Below are 14,108 nucleotides of genomic sequence, written 5' to 3'. Positions count from 1 at the left end.
CACGTCCCATGGGAAGGTGCCTTGTGTTCCACCAAAGCAGCCAAAGCAAGAGAGTCAGCAATGAAACTTTGAATGAAGCCACGGCTTGTATAATGGTTAAAAAGCAAAAAAAACTAGAGAATTCAATAGCACTCAACATGGCAGCTGTTGAATTTCCAGCAAACCTTTCATATGACTCTTGCAATCAGAAGCTCGATATCGGTGAAGATATTTGCCCTATCATACTGGAGCTTTACGAGCTCCATCGATGTTTTGTGATGTTGTAGTTTTTTGTCAAAAGCAAATCACTAGTGATTTTTGATTCTGACTTGCTACAAAAAAGGTCCTATGTTAAAGAAAAAATACACATTTTAATCCTTCTTGGAGTGTCCCATGCATCAGGTTCGTGTTGGAGAAAAAACTGGCTCGGCTGCCTCTAGGAGTGGTTTTGCCCGCATTAGTCCTGTTCAGCTGTGAATAGCTTCGCCGGTTTGTGCCTAAATTGAACCTCCCTGTGTCTAAACAGCAGGCTCCCATCCCACACCCTGCAAGCTTTGTCCTGCGTTGTCTTCTCTGCTCCAGCCAAAAAGAGGCACACAGTCCCCAGCCAGCTGCCACCAGCCTCACTGCACGGCGCTAGTGATGGGCGCCTCTGTCAGCCCCCGGATGGGTGAGCCAAGGCGACGTCGAAGGGCTGATGAAGCTCAGGGGAGTTTCCCTTTCGTACAGCAGCAGGATACAGAACAAAATGCATAATGCACCCGCTGAGCAAGACTGAAGTCACACGTGACACCTGAATTTGAAAGGGTTTAATGACTAATTTGTATACTTACAGGACAAAATATGAATCTTATGCCTGATTGATGATTTCGTCTTCCCAAATACATCCACATACTTAATACCTACCAAAAATAATACATATTAATTATACCATCTTATGATAATACCTTAATAATTACTTAAGATCCATTACATTTTTAACACTGATTAGAGCAGGGGCTGTATCACAACTGTCCCTCTTGCAACGGAGTGCTGTAATCAGTGTGGTGAAGAGGCATTTTCACTCTCTCCTTCTTTTTCAGAAAAAGTATTTTCTGAACTGGTCTCCTCTGAACAAGTCCTGGAGTGGCACACCCTTTCTTGGCTGAGCATAAGCCTTTAAGAAAAGCATGGGCTGAACCTGGGTTTCCCACATGCTCTTCCATGTTTTATTGCTTCCAGACCAGACTGAATCCTTTCTACTATCTAACAAGGCAACCAAAGGTCACCTGCCATCATGCTGACTGACAGTGCTAAAATAATTTTATCAGTCTTGCTTATTTCCTGCTATAACTCTCAAGAACATTCTGAAAAATTTTAAAAGCTTTTATAAACATGTATTTATATTGTGTTGCATATTTTGGTTTTGCAGTTGCAATAGCAGAAGATCAGCTGTTGTGAAAGAATTGTTACACGTTGCCTGCTAAGCCTAATCAAAAGCTGAGAGGCAATACGCAAAACACCACCAACAAAAACGTAGGAATATATGTGTGGTTGTATTGTCTCAAACAGTAGTACAGACAGAGGAAGATCAAGTTTAATAAAAGTATACAAGCTTAGCGTAGGAGATGGTTGGATTGAAGTATAAATATTTATATTCTGGATATTGGCCTTGCCATCCATTCTAGTACTGTTCCACACACCACGTTACAGAACAACAAATGGGCATGAAGAAGTAGATGGAGAATGAAGACATCTCAGAGGCGACTGTTGCAAGTGCTTCTACACGGTACTGTCACCAGAAGCAACAGTACAAACCATCTTGTTACCTCATCCAAGTCATGCTCAGTTTCTGGATGGTTGCTTGTTTGTATCTTCCTTTGCAAGACTTTATTTAATCCACTGTCTCAGGTTGTGAGCAACAGAACAGCATTTAAATATGAATCTTGCTAGTAAATTGTTGGCCATAGGTTTTCTAGTTCATGTAGGTAGGCATGGACAACGTCATAAAGCGTTCTTGACAAATAATATAATACTCCACTAATAGGCTCTATACTAGCCAGAGGAAAGTTTTTAGTAACTTGAGAATCCTGTTAGCCAGTACTGCTTGAAATATGATGACAATTACTCTAAAAGTTGCTTTATTCTGCTTCTCCTGTCCATAGGAGTCACAGGCAGGGTAAAATATCAGAATATGCATAAGAACTTTCATCAAATATCAAACACCACATACTTCCCTAGAGAGGCTATTTCCCCTATCAAAGGATATAAGAAATTGTCCAGAATCAGTGTTGCCAAAGTAGCCCCTCCTGCTTCCTCACCTCTCCCTCTCCTCCTCCTCCTCCTGGCTCCCTCTCAGGCTGCTGTGCGCAGCAGCTCTTCGTGCACCCAAGCGCAGAAGTCAGGGTGAAAAACAACAAGCCATCTTAATCCAGCATGTTCCCACCATCACTTTTAAAATCTTGCTGCTGGTTTGTTTGCTCCTTTTTTTTTTTTTTAAATTCCTTTCTCTGAGGGTGAAGCTGGGGTAGTCTAGCAGCTCGCTGCTGCCAAGAAGGAAGTCCTTCTCCTTTTTATCTGCTCCTTTCTTGGCCAGGCAGTCCCTCTTCTTTTTTTAGGTCAGCTCTGGGAGGAGGGAGAAGGGAGGGAGGGAGGAAGAAAGGGAGGGAGGAAGGAAGGGAGGAAGGAAGGGAGGAAGGAAGAAAGGAAGGAAGGAAGGGAGGAAGGGAGGAAGAAAGGAAGGAAGGAAGGGAGGAAGGAAGGAAGGAAGGAAGGAAGGAAGGGAGGAAGGAAGGGAGGAAGGAAGGAAGGAAGGAAGGAAGGAAGGAAGGAAGGAAGGAAGGAAGGAAGGAAGGAAGGAAGGAAGGGAGGAAGGAAGAAAGGGAGGAAGGAAAGGAGGAAGGAAGGGAGGGAGGAAGGAAGGAAGGAAGGGAGGAAGGAAAAAAGGAAGGAAGGAAGGAAGGGAGGAAGGGAGGAAGGAAAAAAGGAAGGAAGGAAGGAAGGAAGGAAGGAAGGGAGGAAGGGAGGAAGGAAGGGAGGAAGGAAGGAAGGAAGGGAGAAAGGAAGGAAGGAAGGAAGGAAGGAAGGGAGGAAGGGAGGAAGGAAGGGAGGAAGGGAGGAAGGGAGGAAGGGAGGGAGGAAGGGAGGAAGGAAGGGAGGAAGGAAGGAAGGAAGGAAGGAAGGAAGGGAGGAAGGGAGGAAGGGAGGGAGGGAGGGAGGAAGGAAGGAAGGAAGGAAGGAAGGAAGGGAGGAAGGGAGGAATGAAGGAAGCAAGGAAGGAAGGAAGCAAGGAAGCAAGGAAGAGGGCAAGCAGGAACGGACCATTCAATGCTCGTCTGCCATTAGCTTATTTTATTTTAGGTGGTGAGGTGTTACTTTACCCTAAAATTCATCATTAACTTGAGTGAAATTAAAAAATAGTTAATATAAAGCCCAGCATAAGAATAAAAGTGCCACATGCCATTTTGCTGTCCATGCACTGAGCTAGTCTTCACAACAGAGAAACAGATTGTTGTGCGTAGTCTCATGCTCTCTGAGAGACTGCTTTTCGAGGTGGATACCAGTGTGTTGTGGCTTCCTTAGGCTCCTGAAAAATCCAGTTTTCTCCATTCTATCAGATATGAGTATCAATATTGCCACTTACTTTGCCTTAGATGCCTGAGGATTTGGCTACAGGAAGGAAGTTCTGAACTTTCAGTGCTTACATGTTAATGGTATTAAACCATTTCAGAAGAATAAGAAGAATTAGGATGCAGGCTTTTGGGTAGTAAAATCCTAATTCTTTTGTTCATTCTTGAAAAAATTCCTGTTTCCCACCTCCCAATCAGTGCCTTATGGAGCAGTCTAAGTTGACGTGACTCCATGTACCATCACATAAAAAAAAAAAAAATAAAAAAAAATAAATGGATTTCCATCGTGTGCCTAAAATAAGTAGAAAAAAGAGTAAGGTAAAATATGGGATGTGTCATCATTATGAATCTTAAGTCCTAAATTTGTGTAGACAGTAGTGATAAACACCTGGAAATCTGTTTGCCATAATAGCACCATCCTTTCATTCTGAATTGTGTGCAGCCACACAGTTCCAAAGAGGCCCAAACTCCAATAATATCTTATCTGATGAGCTGCAAAAAGCAGTGTGGTTTTTTGTGCCTTAGAAAACGACTGACTGGTACTGTCGTATATAAAGAAGCCTGTACATTCACAGCAGTGGGTAAACTCTGCTTTTCCTTCCCATTTACCCTACAGTTTCTGAAAGTATGGAAATCAGCTGTGAAATAAGGGTGCAAAATACTTGTTTGCTGGTTTCAAATATGTGCAAATCTCTGTTCTGCTCCACAGCTGGGACTGAACAGTTTGTAGCAGAAAGCAAGATACCAACCTTCTTGCTCCTGAGAGGTCCAACAGCCATGGGTGATCCACACCACAAATTAGAGCATCATTAGGGTGGCTTCTGTTTTGCACTAGCTTCTCCTGATAGATCTTCAGCTTCTTGGATTCATATCCTGAAACCACATCTCCTACTGCAATTGTAGGCAAATGAGAAAGAAAATCATCAAGTGGCCCGCTGAACTCAGTTTAGGACAGACTTACTTGAACAATGAGCAATAAGCAGCTTTGTCCCACTGCAGAACCTAGCACAGACAAATGATTTACACTTAAGTAGGAGAACTATATACACATTCATCTGTATAAATAACCAAAGACATCCACAGACCATGGCCATTCTAACAGATGAAGTCTCTGTAAATGGTGTTGCTGGAGACAGATCCAGGCTCATGGTGCCAGTGTGGAGACAGCAAGGAGTGCATTCTCAGAGTATTAAGTAGCACGGTCTGTTGGCTGTCATTTCTCCTGTGAATAAATGACTTTTCTCTCTCACAGGACAAAGTCCTCAAATGAAAGTCCTCAGGCAAAAGCTCTGGGATGCTGGATAAAAGCTGAAACAGGGCTGTCACTTTGTGGTGACACGTCACTAGCCACAGAAAACACTTTAACTGCTCCCCGGTCTTTCCTTCCCTGAACATTTTCCGTTTCATGACAGGAAGAAGTTACTCCAGTAAGTACGGTTTAGGTGCTAGACAGTGTCAGTCACATCTAAAATGCTGTTAAAAGCAATGTGGGAAACCAGAGGAGTTACTCACTGGGATCCAAATTGCTCATCCCCTCCGAGTGCCCTTCCTTGGGTTTGCTAAACTCACCTGACGCACTCCTGCAGCAAAGGCATTTAGCCTTCCTCCCAGGGAGGGTGGTCCCTGAGGGGGACATGAGGACAAAGCAGCCGGAGGGAGGGGCTGTGTTTCACACTGCAGGTGGGGCACAAATCCGGGGAATGTGGCACCATTTCCACATCTGGCCCTGAAGAGGTTTTTAGGGAATGCAAATAACTTTTCAGGTGGCCAGTGAAATGAAGGGAAACGTTCAGGTTTAGTTGCAGATCTAGCCTGAATGGAAATTGGATAACGTTAGCTTTCTGCAGACTCCCCAGACCATGGGACAACAATAAATCCACAGTCGGATACCGCAGAGAAGATCTTTAGTTGTATTCTCTTTAACTCTGTTTTAGTGTATCCTTCTCAGACCTGGCTTAGCAGGACTTTGGAATTATGTAGTATTTTTGCTGCTTTACTGTTGTGTTGCTTTGATACAGTTATTTTCCTAAGCTGTAAAAATAGCCTGTAATTCACAGTAGTGCTAAAGCAGCGGATACCCATATCTAGATGGGACTGAGTATTATTTTTCTGTACCCCGTTTCATCCCTAGAGATCAAATATGTCTGTAAAACATTAGAAAACTGTGAAAGCAATGTGAACTCCTAGGGGTGATAATGCTATATAAACTAAACAGGATGAAAGAGATCCTGCTAAGTATACAGGCTTGGCTGTATCAGTTACAATGGTACAGACACAACTGCTTACAGTTCTAGCCTCGAACATGAAAAAGTCCTGCAGTTTGGTCATTCCACATTAAATAAACTAGAGATAATGCTTTTATGTACTGATCTTCTTTTCCTTTGAGGGTACCTATTTAAATCTGGTAACACCTTGCCTGTAATGATGAACAGTGAGATTCTGAGTCTACTTTCAGATTGGTGAGCAAGGTCAGATCATAATCCCAGCACTAATGAAGTTGCACGAAGCCTTAGAGCTCCTCGTTTCAGAGAGAAAAAAACACACAGCTCTGCCTAGCACCGGCTCACGGCTCTTGAAGTCTGCTTTGTTTCACCTGAAGTTATCTCAAATAACTTCCCCTGCCCCTCCCCAAAAGATTCTCTGCTCTTCACAGGCCAGATCTGCTCTTAACAATGTTTGTTAATATAGTTATGTGAGCTGGTAGTGTAATTTTTTTTTTTATTACACTTTTACATGGACAAATTCCCTAACATGCTCTTAGTTGAAACATCGAATCAGTCTGCCAGCATAGGTTGTTTCATCCAAGGGATGAGTGAGGCAAACTTGTCAATAAGTGTCACATAGGCATCTGAAGGATGTCTCATAATGCTTCACCAGCAAATCTTTCTATTTCCTAAGGGTGGGTCTTAAACCAGGTTTGCATTTAGATGGCTCTGTCAGGGTAGTAATTCTAAAAACCACTCTTGGCAGCCCAATAGATAGGTTACATATCTGTAAAAGTTAGCTTTCTAGTGGGTAAAAATCCTTTAATTGAAAATGGCTGTCCACCTGCTGTTCAGAAGTTTGAGCATCACTCTACCAAGGTACTTTTGAAAAATTTACTTCTAAGGGCTTGCTTCAGATAAAACATTTTCAAGGCAGGTGTCTACAAGACGTCTTTAGAGTGAAGCCTTCATATCTATGAACAATGATTTTTATAGTGTCCAAGTGTGGGGTTTTTTTTGTTTTGTTTTCTTTATTTTGGTTTTGTTCTGGTTTTGTTGTTGGTGGTTTGGTTTGGTTTGTTTTTTTGGCTGGTTGGTGGGGTTTTTTGTGTGGTTTAGGGGGGTTTTGTTTGTTTGTTTTTTGTTTGTATCTTACCTTATTGGCTCTGTCCAATCTAGATAAATTACTAGCTAGGAATAAGAAATAATGTTTAAGAAGGTTATGTTTTTATTTTTAATTTGATAATAGAGGTGAAAATTTAGGGATACAGTTTTGTTTTAGAGCAAGGCAAAGAAGACTTTAGGCATTTCAGCAAATAATAATTACATCAGTAAAACCTACTATGAATAAAATAACGTTACCATATATCAAAGGAGGTGAACCGAAAAACCAAGTTTTTTCAAAATACTAGCCAAACCCACAAAGCTGATGGATGTTTAAAGTTTAAGATGATTTTATTTTTTTTATCACATTCTTCTTCAGAATTACATTAAAGTCCACAAATAATTATAGTCTCATTTTTTGGTGAACAGATTATTTATCAATAACTATGTTTAGTACAGTTAGCCTGTTCTTGCTTTTTCATCTGATTTTCAAGACAGAAATCGAATTAAAGTAGCAAACCCAGAAATACTACTAGAGGTTTTTTGGGTGGTTTCTGTTCTTGATTTCTTAACTGGAGATTTTTTATGCTAATATGTATCCAATTAACAAAAGAGAACAAAAGCAATGACATTTTCGTTATTTTGACCTTATAAAGCCTCATGCAGAAATCTTTTCTTGTTGATTTTTCTTAGAGTGAAGATGCCACATAGTATGAGTTGCTGTTTGTCTCCTCCAAATAAGAGAGCTCTGTTGTTATTTGGTCTAGGTATTTACCTTAATAACAATTAATTTCACTATTTGATATGGCAGTAGAATTATTTACATTAGCCATGTGCCTAGCACTAAGCTGTCAGATACTTTCTTCCCCATTCATGCAAGCAGAATATTACATCTGGAAGGCAGATAGCAGTGAACATTTTAAAATAGTCTGTATTCTTTTGTTTAGCAATCATTGGCATAAGAGACTTGGAGCAGGTTTCAGTTCTATTGCTTTTAGCAATTGGAAAGGTTGCCTGTCACTGCGAAGTTATTATACGTTTGAGTATTGATCAGATATTGATTTCAGTGGGACTGATTCAGTTCCATTGATTACAGTGGAAGCATTTCTGAAAATCCCTCTTGATACCTACCGACAATGTTGAATGCCATATTGCTTTAGAAAACTCTGCCTCTTGGACACTGATACCACATTTTTTTGAATGCAGTATAAGTTCCTGTGTGATTTAGGTAGTTTTGAAAGTTCAGTGCATCTGACAGCTCATTTAGGGGAAGGACGTATATCACCTGCTTTCTTAGACCTTGACACCATATAGGGTAGGATAATACTTGGTCCATCTTCCACCACCAGAAGTTATCTGAATAGATCTTGTTCTTTGGTCTACTTTCTTATCTATATACATAGTTTAAAAATCATGCTCAGAAAACAAAGCCGTTATCACAATACAACTCTCTCTATATATGTATGCAGGCCACAGGGAGTGCAATGTTATAGGGATTATTTTAAACCTCTTCAAACTATATCACATTTGGTGAAGAATGAAAGCACACATATAGCTTTGGTTAGTTAATGTGTGGTGATGTAGTAACTTGCAGTAACCTGAGGATGCCTCAGCTCTTAATCTGCACACTCAAACTTATATCTGCATTCCAAATACTTCCAAAAGGTGTGCTTTGATCTAGAATTTGACCCAGTAATGATTTATGGATATTTGGGTAAGTTCAGGGCAATTCATGTGTTCCAAGTTCTAATATATCCTAGATTCTGAGAATGTTTGAATCTTTTGTCTGTACATATCTTTAATTTTTTGCAGGTTTCCTTTCTAAGCTGTTTTATTTATTTATGTCACATAAAGCCAGCAGTCTGAAGAAGAATGGGAAAGAGCTGTGATAGCTGGTTACTTTCTATGTTCTTTTATTGGTATGATAATTAATGTCAGGACAATAAAATTTGCATGTGGTTGGTTTTGGATGTTAGACATGTCTGTGTACGATCATGCAATAAAGACATTTTTATTGCTTTTCACAACTCTTGTTATGTACAAATCACAGCGCAATATTAACAGATCAGCTAGTAATAGATCTAGACTGCACATCAGTTCAAAAGGTTGAGAAACACCAGTACTCCAGCTGGATTGGATTCCACCCTTTTAAAATGTTCATATTTGATCAAACACCTCAGAAGAATGCACATCCTATATACACATCTTACTCCTGAGGTATCTCAAAAAGAAATTTCTGTTGATCTTTTCACTCTTGAGAAGTGAACTCCAAGGGTCCAATATATATGATTTTTCCCAGCAGGAAAGGAAAAGAGAGAGGGAGCAAGAGTGAGCCTACAAGCTGTTAAAAATGTCAAAAAGAACATAAGGAGGGGACAGGGAAGGGGTTCACGTTTCCTTTGGTAACACATAAGAGTAATTCCACCTGTGTCCTCATAGCTTCTCATGGCTACAGCAGTTGACTACTTGAAAAAACAACCAAATAAAATACTTCATATAAAGAAATTAGCACATCTATTTGGTTTTTTTGTTGCTTTTTTTTTCCTCTTCTTTTGCTGCCACTCAAGCCAACTTTCCTTTCCACTTGCCTCGAAGCAGCTGCACTTCCACTTTTTAATTGGAGAAGCAGTGCTGCTTCATATGAGTAGCACTGGCTTTTGGCAGCTTGAGATGTGTTAAATTCAATCAAAATACCCATGAGCAGCAGAGAAATCAGACATTTTTTTTCTTCCCACTCATTACTTGTGAAACTCGAATCTTTTCTCAGGTAGCAAGCCCTTCAATTTTTAATTCACTTTTTAATATTTGTTTGCATTTAACATGGTTAGGATGAAGAAAGTTAACATTTTTTATATAAATGAATTTGTGTAGATGAATGAGATTATTTTGAGAAAACTGCTTATTTCCCACCTATCATTTTCCAGGCTGGTATGTCATTGTTATGAAATGTCATGTCTCTTTGCAGACTGCCTGAAACTGATTGACATAACTGGAGAGGATGCCTTGGAAGTATTTCATGGGAGTTGAGGGCATTTGGAAAAAAGCTCACTTGTCTAAAAAATCACAGTCTGAAAGGAGGGAGGGAATTATATGTCTCAACCAAAAAATCATGGTTTTGAGGCATGTAAGGTTTTCTTCTAAAGAAACTGTTTCATTTCCAATTCAAGATGATATTTCAAATTAGAAGGGGAAGCAGAATGCCCCTGTTTCTCAATTTGACACTGTGTTGATGAATAAAATAGTGGAAGCCTCGTCATTGGAAAATATTTAAACTTCCTGGAGAAAACAGGTTGCATGATTTTGACAAGGCCTTGTACATGCTTTTATGAGCAACATCTCTATATTGGCAGAAGGAAGATAAATCTGTGTCATGGATTTGGATGTCAAAAAAAGTTGGAAAAGCAAAGTTACATCATAAAACAGGTCTTGTGCATCTGATGTCAGAGGAACATGAGACTGGAGGAGATCATGGAAGGGATGTAGTTGAAAGAGACATGGCTTGCTAGTGATTTTTTAGGCATTATCAGTGGCAAAACCCTGCACTCAGCTTGGACAGCTTTTCTGTAGTCTGTATCATGTCTGTACCATCCTACCTATGGAAAGCGTTGACATCCAGAATGGCTTATTTCTCAGAATAATAATCAGTAACAACAATGGGGAGAGCTAGGGGCACAGGAGTGGAAAGGGATGTTTTCGTACCACCAAGTGCAAAGAGAAGGCATAGTAATGCAAGCAATTGGGCAAGGAAGATGCAGCCAAATACGCTGGCACAAAGAGAAAGGGAAGAGGAAATATAGGCTGTGGTCAGTGGGGAGTGTCCTGGCATCACACATGGCATCCTCAAGCCTTCAGTAGCTTTGAAGCTGTCTCTCTTTGGGAGAGGATGTGGAGTGATGAAGCTTGCAGCCCCAGTTCTACAAGAATATTACTTAGCAAAATCAGCATTGCTCTTTTCTCCAGACTAGGACAGCCACCCATGCATCAGAAAAGTACTCTTAGTGCTGCTCAGATCCTCTACATAAATACACACTTAAATAATTTATAGAAATATATATTATGTAGCTGTTATACAGGAACACTTTGGTTTGTCATTGAATATGTATAAGGCAAACATTTTCCCTTAAATGATTGCCTGTGGATCTGCTTAGGTTTGTTGTACCAATTTGTATTTAGGACATGTTCTCCTGGAGAAAAACTGCAAAAAGCTAATAGACAAACAAAAAAGTTTTATGGAAACATATAGGAAAAAAAAATATTTCCTGGTACAATACAAATTTGTATATTTTTAGTCTTTGATTTGCAATGCTAGAATTAATTAGATGAACAGAATAATCCCCATGCGATTTTCATGTGTATATATTTAAACCGTCTCAATAGACAATGCAATGATAAGGTGGAAGAGGGAGAAGGCAGAAGGAAAGAGATGTAGATGTCATCTTTATGACTCAATATTTTAGATTCTTTTCTATTAGAGCTGTAAAATCTCATTACATCCAGTGCATCTGCCAAGGGTGTAAAGAAGGTGAGAACCTGATCCTCATGTTTTTCAAAGTAATGAAGGGATCTTTTGAGATTGTATGCATCAGTGTCTCTATTTCAGAGGACAAGGATTAATTTAAATTTATTTCCTAGACTAACAGATCCTGGTTCCCTCTAGAATCAATGGAAGTAGTGAGACTGCCATTATAAGTATTTAACTTAAATGTTGTGTCTACCTCTCTTTGAGTATTTAAGGGGTCATAGGCTAACTGGTCCAGCAGACCTCGGATTAATTGCTTTGACTCATTCAATGCTTTCTTGACTTTCAGTTTAAGTACCCACTATTCATTCATCTTACATGTCACAGATGTCACAGGAGATAATCTCTCTACATATATGTTTAGTCCCTTTAAGCATATTCTTTAAAGTGAAGAACATTTACCTACAATACAAGACAGCTGGAGTGAGGTGCTTGGACATATTTGTTCTTGGTGTATCTGTGTCTTCAGTGAAATCTGTAAAACTCACTTTTGCTTCAATGGGAATAGAGGCTGCCAAGACAGAATGTTTGTTTGAAAACTATTCTTTATGTCTGCCTTCAAGTGTCTCGGTTGAATTACAAAACAAAAACACCTCAATGCCCAACAGAAACTAGTATAAAATGAACAGAGTAACTCTGTGAGCCAGGATCTGGTATTTGTGAAGATATCTTTGATCAGGACAGCATATGCTAAAGGGAAGTGGACAGAGGTCAATGGTGAACTGATTTGCACCATTTTTCCCACCTAAGATGGGAATTTCTGGGGGGGAGGGGCTGGAATTTTCTAAGTTAAGGCCAGCACACTCAGGCTCTGCAGACCTGATGGAAATGAAGAAATGGCTTCAACTAACATCACAGTAACTTCTCTGGCGCAATATTTTTAAATTACGGCAACTGCATTTCTGCCCAGCAATTCATAGGCAGTCAGTGTATGTTACTGAGCTCCCCAGTATCTGAAGTCCTGCTTAAGCACAGGGTGGTGGGTTAGAACACAGATGCCTCCTTCACTCAGGTATCCCCATGGTCCATAACTGGCCTCACGTAGGGGACTTAACTACTGTTGATGCTGCAGAGACAAAATAGCTCCTGATGAAAATATGGGGCCACAAAGCAGGGAACAGGATGAAACTTCTAGAAAATGAGAGAGGCTTCGAGAAATATCAGTCCACCACTTGCCTACAGAACAAGAAAATAAGTAGGTGTGATAGATTTGATGACTGTTCTGCAACTGGCACTTCCAGTATTTTCCACCAGGTAAAAACCTGACTGTGAGACATTTCTCAGGTGCCCAATAAAACCTTTAAGAATCTTGTTTTGGAAGAATCTAAGCAGGGTGAACTTGATTTTTTCCAGATGCTTTTCCAGCTCTTTTCCCTGTTCTTTTGATACACCCTTATGCATTTCACTTCCTCACTTTAATCTCAGAGGTTAATTTCTTACTCAGAAACAGTCCAAGAGAGCAAAAGTTCTCTTAAGGTAGTGATGATTGTGAAGTAAACTTAATTCAAGAGTGTTGTTTCCTCAGACTGATATTATTAATTTATATTCTTATGGTGTGGATGGGGTGTTTATGAAATGCCTTAAATCGTGTATCCTAGACCAGGGGCATGAGTTCATACTTTACTGCAGATTTGAGCTGAGAGTTGCTCCCAGGCAATGGAGCTGTAAGCAACTTTTGACTGCATCATTCAGGCTGAGGAACCGCAAGCTGTCAGATGTTAATGCCTGTCACTCTTTTCTGTGCTTTTGGTTAGAGAAGTTAGCATGCTTCAACTACACTGGTGGACAAACTGCACTCATAAGAGCCGTGTGTGGTACCAAACTTTGAAAATTTTCACTTTGTTCTGTAGGTATTTGGCTTTCAAATAAATATTTTTTGTGGTTTACATGTGAGAAAAAAAAGGTGAAAGGAGAGCTTAGACGTGCCAGGGAGAGAGCATTCAGTAAAACGGTAAAATTAGCAGACAGCTAAGTGTTTGGAGGGCTTTCTATGCTGTATGTTTGTGTAGTAAGCCAGAGACATTTGAACAACAGCTGGACTGACTATGTGTGCACAAAGACTCTGGAAGTCAGCTGCATGCTCTGGAGTGTTTGCCATTATGCCTAATTAGTAGAAATAGTGAATTTAGTGTGGGATGGATCATTGTCTGATGCAGCGTGAAAGAGATTCCTAATTGATCTTCCTTGATGTGAGAGGGCATATGGCAAAGGCATTTAAAGTAGCCGGGTAAGGATCTGACCATACCCTTCCCAGCTAGGACTGCACATATATATATTACTTTGTGTGACTGTGATGACAGAAAATTACACTTCAGCTCTGCATGCAGCCTAGATATTCTAGGAATTATGCCATAGGCAAAACAAGGGCAACTCAGGAGGAAGAAAGAAATTATTTCTAAAATTCCATAATCCTTTCTATCTCCTATCTTAAAGTGAACTCTTACCTCCCCACAAGAGATAAACCTCCTTTTTTCTCTTTCTTTATGTGAATTCACCCGTCCAGGAGAGAACAGAATTAATTCCCTCAGAGATTATTCCAAATATGTAGTGACTGGAGAAAAAAACCTTCATTTTTCTTTGCAATAAGCTCTTCACTACAAACCTTTATGCTAAGTAGACAAATGCATCTCTTTATAGACATCTGGTAAATATAATAGCCATAACAAACATAAACAAAGGTGTCAATAACTGCTA

The sequence above is a fragment of the Caloenas nicobarica genome, chromosome 2, assembly GCF_036013445.1.
Source record: "Caloenas nicobarica isolate bCalNic1 chromosome 2, bCalNic1.hap1, whole genome shotgun sequence".
Lineage (NCBI taxonomy): Eukaryota > Metazoa > Chordata > Aves > Columbiformes > Columbidae > Caloenas > Caloenas nicobarica.
The sequence above is the reverse complement of the archived record's forward strand: the minus strand, read 5'-3'. Positions refer to the sequence as shown.